Below are 8,924 nucleotides of genomic sequence, written 5' to 3'. Positions count from 1 at the left end.
CCTTTCTGGGCCACCTGTTTGCCAGGGCGTTCTGAACCTGACTGGTGAGGAAAAGATCCCCAAGGACGGGGCTGGGGTTATATAGCTCAGTGGTAGAGCACTTGCCTAGTATGTGCAAAGCCACAGGTTCAATCCGCTATATGCAAAAACAAAAACAAAAATTCCCCAAGGAATTTTTGCATAGTGACGTTGAACTGATTGGTGTTGCAGAAGGGCTGGGGCAGGGCTAGAGAATTCATTCAACTGTACATTGGATTTCTTATAAGTTGGGCATAGTGACGTTGCACTGATTGGTGTTGCAGAAGGGATGGGGCAGGGCTAGAGAATTCATTGAACTGTACATTGGATTTCTTATAAGTTGGGCTTCATCCCCTCCATATTTATGATGAGGTATTTGAAAACTGTATGGGTGAAAGCCCACCCCTCTTTTTCAGAACACATAAGATGGTATTAAGTGAACCACACCTCACAAAACTTTGCAAGGCATTCCTTCCAGAACTATCTTGTGCCCAGTTGTAAGCAAGTAGTCACTTGTGAGAAGAAAAGGCAAAGGTTCCTTCAAAATTGTGTCATCACATTGTAGAAGGAGTTCTAAATATTTTCCAGTATGATAATTTCATCTGGTATATGCCTGCTGTTATATCTCCCTTTCTACAGGCCTTCCCTACTGAGATAAAATGATGTCCACAGCCTCTATGAGTTGCACAGTTGCAGAAAAATCACCTCCTGCTTCCCACCTCCTCCACCTCCCTCTTACCCTACAAGAAGGTATTTATTGGAGGAAAAGAATGTAAATGGTTTGGTCTTAGAATACTTTTTACATCAGCTGGTATTCCAGTGAAGAGTTCTCACTGACATGACTTCCTTTCCAAGAAGAAAAACATTGTGCACACACCAAAATGTCAGCATCTCACAAAGTACTCATTCCATAGGTGCACCAACTGAATGAAGCCCAGGGTATCTATTTTGCTTCCCATGATTTGTCATTTGCTAGTCACCTTTACCATTGGATTAGGGCATGTGTGAGAATTGCTGAATAACTACTTACTAGATGTTGTGGAAAAATATCCCTAGAATACAAAACTTTAAAAATACAGCCCATAATTCTTGTTCCTTAAGGAAAACACACATACACACACATGTGCATGCACACACACATAGAGTTCATTGCAATGTATGAAATGGCAAAAATCTGAAAAAGATACCGAATTAGTACAAATGAGAGAATGATTGATGATTGTTGCAGCCACATGGGGGAAAGGAGAGAAACAAACCTGAACTTTAAAGGATGTATAGATGTTAATCTGATGAACTAGGGACTGGGGATGAAGATTCCATGTAAGAGGAACAGCATGTGCACAGGCAATCTCACTTTGTCAGACCTGCAATCAAGTGAAGACTGTCTTAAGATGAAAGACCCTAGAGTATACCCCTGAATTTTAACAGCTTCCTCATGCAGACTTGCAAACTCAGGTGAGAGATTGTACTAGTGTAGAAATCAACAGAGCATGGAGTTCTAGTCCTATGTCAGTCACGAAACATATTTACCTGTGGACAAGTTCCCTAACAGAATCAGAGAAATTTATTGATAAAATGGGCATAAATACCTATTCCTGTGGACCTCATGGAGAGGGATCAGGAGACTCTTAGAAAGTGAGAATATAAAAATGCCAGTCAAAACAGTGGACTGAATTCATAAAGAAGTGGTTTGAATTTTGGTTAAGAAAAATACAAACATACAAAAGCAGAATAGCTAGGGCACCTCCATAGACCCATTACTGGGCTTCAACAATTACCAGTGCAAGGCCAGTCTTACTTCATGTATTGTCCCCACCCACTCACCTTATATGATTTTGAAGCACATTCCAGACATCAAAGCATTTTACCCATAAATATTTTAGTATGCATAAAGATGAACATTTTCCCATATTTTATTGGTACATTATAGTTAAACAAAAGTGGGATTCCTTGTAAGGTGAAATTTATAATGAAAAAGAAATGTGAAGTGCTACAACTGGAACCAAAATAACAACCCACTAAATAAACAAAAATGACAGCATGGTTATATTTGCTATTTACAAAGCTTCATTTGATCCCTCAACTTAAAGCCTTAAACCAAAACTGATGGTCTCAAAAACAAGGATTCTTGGGGCTGGGGTTGTGGCTCTGTGATAGAGCGCTTGCCCCTCTCATGTAAGGCACTGGCTTCGATCCTCAGCAACACATAAAAACAAAGGTATTGTGTTCATCTACAACTAAAAAATTACTTTTAAAATACAAGGATTCATTCCCCCTTAATCCACATATCAAAAAGGTAGTATATTTTCTTTAAAGGTTTCCCAATGTAAGTTCTAAGTCATTATTCTTTCTCCACTCATATAAAAAGCTCTGGCTTCTTTAGTGTTCCTGTCATCCAGCTGTTCCTTGTTTACACTCATCTGCTGATTTGGTCACTATCCCAAGTGCACAGATGATTTTGGCCTCTGGATCATAGTTATCTCTCCACCCCCAAACGACCCAACCAGCCTGCTGGCCTTTCTGCCAGCTCCTTGGACTTTCCATCTCCTCTGACCTCCACATCACTCCACTTCAGCCCTCTGTGCTCGTGGCCAACCCAGAGCTGGTCATCACTCAGCACTGCCACTGTGCACATCATGTCCTCCAGTGCCCTGCTCTCTGGCCAGCCTCCCATCCTCCCAGTTCTACTCTGACTCCATCTGCCCATTAAGTCCTTTGATACCTCCATTTCTCTTCAGGCTTTCAGCCCTTACCTACCAGCTCTGGGCCTCAAGCTCAATCACACAAAACCTTCAATTCATTTATACTCCCTAAAACCTCAACTATTCACTACAAGTCAGAAACTCGTCCTCAGAGCTTATATCCAATCCATTACTGTTTCTATCAAAATTAATCTCAAAGCCAATCCATTTACTTCTTTGCAACTCTACTGCCAACAACCTGTTCAAAGCCACCAGTTTGGACTATTTCAGTAGCCTAATCATTTATCTGCTAATATCCACTCCTTTATTCTAGTGTCCATTCGGTAAATGATACGAAATGCAATTCATACCATTTCCCTGCTTAAAATCTTTCAAAAGCTTCCCATTGCAATGTAAATGAAGCAGAACTACAGAAGGGAAAACAACTGAGCCAAAGTTTTATAGCTGATGGATTTGAAACTAGGACACAGGTATCTTGGACTCTTGTTCCATTAGAACCATTATTTTTTTGTTTGTTTGTTTTTTGTGCTGGGGATTGAACCCAGGGGTGCTTTACCATTGGACCACATCCCCAGTGCTTTTTATTTTTCATTTTGAGACAGGGTCTTGCCAAGTCTTTGAACTTGCAATCCTCCTGCCTCAGCCTCCCAAGCCACAGTTATTACAGGTATGCACCACCATACCCAGCCATCTGAAACTATTCTTATTCCTTGTTTTAAGTATCTTCTTTTTCCCATACTTGAAGGACGCAACTGACAAGACATCATGAGTTTTTCTGATAATATCTTAGAGAAGAGTTTTTATATTTTTATTTAAGTCAGGTATAGTGTTGCCTACCTGTAGTCTCAGCAACTCGAGAGGTTGAGGCAGGCAGATTCTAAGTTCAAGACCAGCCTCAGCAACTTGGCAATACTCTGTCACAAAATAAATTTTTATAAAGGGCTGAGGATATACCTCAGTGCTAAAGTGCCCCTGGGTTCAATACCCAGTACAGCCATTTTTTTATTAATTTTTTTAATGTTTTAAAACTAGTACACAAAAATATAAATACCATACATAATAATTATACATATTAATAGGATATATGTTAATGTGATATTTTAATACAGGGTAAACATATCTATCTCCTCAATCATTCATTATATTTCACAGTGAAAACATTCAATATCTTTTCTACCAGATTTTTGAGATATACAGTACATTGTTGTTTTCTGTAGTCACTCTACTGTGCAATAACACACTAGTTTCTTACTTCCATCTGTACACTTAGTACCCATTGATCGAACTTTCCCTATTCCTAAATCTCTGCTACTCTCAAGCCCCTGAAAGTTAATTTTCTACTCTCAACTTCTATCAGTGTTTTATGATTCCACATATGAGTGAGACCAACAGCAGCATTTTGAAGTCCTCTCTAAGCCATCTGTCTCAGAATCACCTCAGGTGTTTATTCAATGCATATTCCCTGTCCTTGTCCTTAGAGATGTTATCCTGTAGTTCTAGAGTAAGATAAGTCCCATGAATTTGTGTTTTAGCTCCTCCCAAAACTACATAGTTTGAGAAACACTGGTCAAGGATTTCCTGGCATTTATCTTACTTCCCTTCCCATCTTTAGTTCCCCTGTAATATAATAGACTCCCAACTGCACATGGTCAAATGAATAAATCCACTGTGAGTATTAACATACCTTTCTTCAGTGATCAGCCATTTTATTTTCTTTCACTTTTAGTACCTATGGTGAAATGGCTGCCTGTTCTCACCAGATATGACTCTTAAGTGTTTGGATTTACTGCTCTGATCAAACAGGGAATGTTGTTAGTTACTTTTGTTATTGGTTTATAGTCCTTGAAGCAACCACAACCACATTTGTGATTTTGGCCAGCTCATTTAGCTCCAATGACCATTCTGTAATATGAGGTCACTGGATTATGATCTCTAATGCTCCTTCTGGCTCTTATACTTCATGATTCCATGAGACTAAATACTGCTTCTGAGATCATACATTCTTTCACATGGATCCAAAATTGGCTGTGAGGCACAGATAAAAGACATTTTAAAATGTGCATATACTGAAAATATTCTACAGGCCTTCGGATCTATTTATCAAGCCTCAATTTCTTCCTTCTGGTTCTGTCCACCCTTCTCTCTTGTTGGCTGTACCTACTCCATTCTCCCACTATGCATGTCATGTTTTCAAAGAAGAAAGGTCCATAAGAATAAATTTTCTAGAAGCATCTGAAACATCAAACCAGAGGAAAGGCAGGATAATTAACATTTGTTATAACCCATGAGTGTATGGTAATTTGCATTTACCCAGTTATAAGGGATAAGTGGAACATATAAGGGAGAGTAAAAGAGAAGTATGCAAGGCATGTAATATGTTGCAGTAGATGGCCAAGAGAAGTATGACAGTTGCTGAGCCGCCATGATACCCATGGTACTTCAAGAGGTGGGGAAAGAGGAAAGGGAAATAACTCTTTAGTGATCTGTCAGGTATTAGGAACTAGTTGTGTGACAAATATAACTTATAAATTCTTCCAAACAAACAATTATAAGATCCAAAGAAAAAAAAAGGGAACATATCTTTCAATACTATTGTTTCTTTCACACCCTAGGGACAGATGCACATTTTGTGAATCCTGAAGTTTATACAATTTGGAAAGCCTCTCTAGGAAAAATAATTTTTAAAATTGTGAATACACAGACACTAAAGTATCTCTTTAGAATGAGAAATCACAATTAAGTACAAATTTTCAAAAGCTGACAAAATTTTTTAAATCCCTAAAACATCACAATTAAAAACTAACAGTAATTTTTTAGTGAACTACCAAACACACATCCATAGTACTTTTCCCCTAAGCTCTCAGCTTTGTATGATTTGTTTGATGCTTCATGTTGTAATGATTTTGCAAAATCATTTTTTTCTAAAAGAACAGAAGGAAAATCTAGTCTTTTCCCTAGTGTGGTTAATCAAAATTTATTATTATTATTGATAGTTGGGATGATAAATATGCAACTTCACATATAGATATTTTTAATGCTCGTAGAAATGATTTAGTTTTATCCTCTAAAAGCATAAGAATTCTTATAAATTATGTTTTAGACAATCCTTATCCAGAATAAATAAAAGTACCATGCATATTTGTGTAAATTGTATTACCAAGTATATTTCTAACAGAAGAAAACTGCTTCTGTGACTAAGAACGAATGACTGACACCAGAATACTTTTCATACCATTTTGCACATTAGGTGAGTGAAGGAATTTTCTGCAAACTAGCTTCTTAATCCGTATATTTCAAATTTTGTTTCTCCTGCAGTACCACATGCTTTCAGTGCCAAATGCTATAAGACACATTCATATAGTGTTAAGACCTCTGGCTTTACACCTTTGTATTACCATGCTGGATAATTCAGCAGAGTAAGCAGTGGGAGTATTTCTGGAATCCATCCTTTACCAATGTGGTTCAGTAATGATTTATCTATACACAGGACTGACAGAAAATCACATAAATATATCTCACTAAACAAAAACTAAATACATCTTCAATTTGAGTTACCCTTTGCTGGATCTCAAACATGAAAGAAAATGTAATGGAAATCAGAATGGATGTCAGGGTTAGAGTGACAGAGAGGGAAGGAGAGAGAGGGAGACTGAGTAATTTTAAGGAATTGGCTCTCAAGGTGGTGTGACTGGTAAGTCCAGTATCCATATAGTAGGCTGACCGGCTAGAAATTCAGGTAAGAATTGATGTTGCAACCTTGAGGCAGAATGGCTTTACTTTGGGAAACCTCAGTCTTTGGTTTTAGGGCCTTTAACTGATCACACAGAACCCACCTAGATTATGAAGGAGGATATTCTTTATACAGAGTTTACTGATTTAAATATTAATCACATTTTAAAATATCTTCATAAAAACATATGGACTGCTGTTAGAGAGCAAACAACTGAGTATCAGGGTTTAACTAATTTGGCACACAGTTAATGATCAGTCAACTTAGCTGATTGTAACCAATAAATTAAGCTCTCCTGTTTTTTCAAATTTTACAGTAGCATACAACAATGTGAACTTATTCCTGTGGAGCCTCCCAAGCATCAAAATGGGCCTATGCAATTCACATCCCACATACAATCTACCAGGAAATCGCATCCATTCCACCTTCAAAATACATTAAGAGTCTGTCCATTTCTACTGAGCTCTGCCAGCTCAAATTTCACTTTCTTCTGTTGTATCACCATTTCCCCCACAATTCATTAATCCCTGCTTTGTGTTCTTCACTTGAAGTGTTGAATACTTCATTTTTAAAAAAATTTTATAGGGGAATGCTTAGACACAATTTTCATCTACTCATGGACAAAATGTTTTTAGTGTTTGATTTTTGTTGCACTTCTCCATCTATTCAAAAATAGTACACTTTTATTAATACTGTGCCAGTTCCTTTTCAGTTATCCATTTTGAATGACTTGGTTTTGTCCTGGCACAGCTATTTGTAGAAAGCTCCAGTGATGGAAAATAGACAAGGATAGACTTCCATGCTTCACATTCTGATGAAAACTTTAGACAAAATAAAGTTAACAATTTAATTGAGCAAAGAACGATTCACAAATTGAGTGACAACTGGAATCAGAAGAGGTTCAGAGAACTCCATTCTGAAACATGGGCAGTGGGTATATATAGACTGATAAAAATCAAAGAAGGAAGGAACAGGGAACAGAAAGTGGACTGGTATTCCAAAAGTTACTTTCTTTATAAAGGTTAAAGCAGAGACAACTTCCTTATCTTGTTGGTTGAAACTGGCCTGTTTGGAAATTTAGCCGTTATCTCTCTGACTCCTGATTTCTCAGGAGTTCAGATAAACAACTTAGTTTTGGTTTGTTGGTGTAGAACTTTAGCATGAGTGATTCCATTTTCTTTTGATTTGTTGAGGCCCAGTTCAGGAGCTCAATCCAAATCAATGTCCTTCTGTAAATTTTATCTAACGTGAACAAAAACAATATCCCCTGCAGGCAGAGAGTTTGCTTACTGCAAATATGGCTCCTGTGTGTGTGTGTGTGTGTGTGTGTGTGTGTGTGTGTGTGTTTTGTCTAATCCCACCTCTTCAGGCTCTGTAAACCAAACCTAGCCAGAAGAACATCTGCTCCTGCTCTACTCACCCCAGTTCCTGGACTGTTGTTGCAACTAGGGTACAGTTGATTATGCCTTCAGTGTACTGTGTACCTTCAGGAAGTACATACTTTTTTAAGCTTTCTAAGATCTGTGGGGTCCTTTTTATACTCTCGATGCTCCTTTTCACTTCCTCCCATCACTTCCTCTCCTATCACAGATACATTTGGCAGCTAAAACAGATATATCTGAGTCTATAGATCATAGCTCTCTTAGTAGCTATTTGGTGTTTGTAGGATTTTATTTTTCTTCATTCCCCTTATTGCTCTTACATGATTTCCAGAAAATTAAAGGGAAAATACTGACTTATGCAACTATTTTGATATGGTAAGTGATCCCGTCAATTTTTGCTCATAATTATATTTCTGAAGCCTAGAATAATGCCTGGCATCAAATAAGTGCTCAATAAATATTGTTTGTATAAATGAATGAATGAATAATCCAGCAAGCTGCATTTCCTATTCCTGTATCTGAGTTATTGTGTTTGCTAGAGAAAGATGTGCAGATTGGTGCCACCACACATTCATGGACTCTGATTTCAGCTGAAACGTTTTATACTTGCCCTAAGTTAGTATACTATTCTCCTTGGCAAGTTCAGTCGTGTGCCACATAAAAATGTTTGGTTTATTAGGGACAACATATATGACAGTGGTCCCATATGATTATATCATGTAGTAACTTTCTAGCTATCTTATGTAAGCACCGGCTGATGATCCCGCCATAATGAAATTACTCAACAACGCATTCAGGGCTGGGCCTTCCTGTAATCCTTGTGGCTCAGGAGGCTGAGGCATGAGGATTGCAAGTTCAAAGCCAGTCTCAGCAATTTAGCAAGGCCTTAAGCAATTTAGTGGAGACCCCTGTCTCAAAATAAAACATAAAAGTGCTAGGGATGGGGTTCAGTGGTTAAGGGCTCCTGGGTTCAATTTCTGGTACCAAAAAATCCCTAAATCAAACCAAAACAAACAAACAACAAAAACATGCTCATTAGAACATGTCCCCATCATTAAGTGTTGCATGACTGTACTCCACCCATAGTATTCT

This window comes from Sciurus carolinensis, chromosome X (assembly GCF_902686445.1).
Source record: "Sciurus carolinensis chromosome X, mSciCar1.2, whole genome shotgun sequence".
In the NCBI taxonomy this organism is placed as follows: Eukaryota; Metazoa; Chordata; class Mammalia; order Rodentia; family Sciuridae; genus Sciurus; species Sciurus carolinensis.
Note: the sequence above shows the minus strand (reverse complement) of the source record.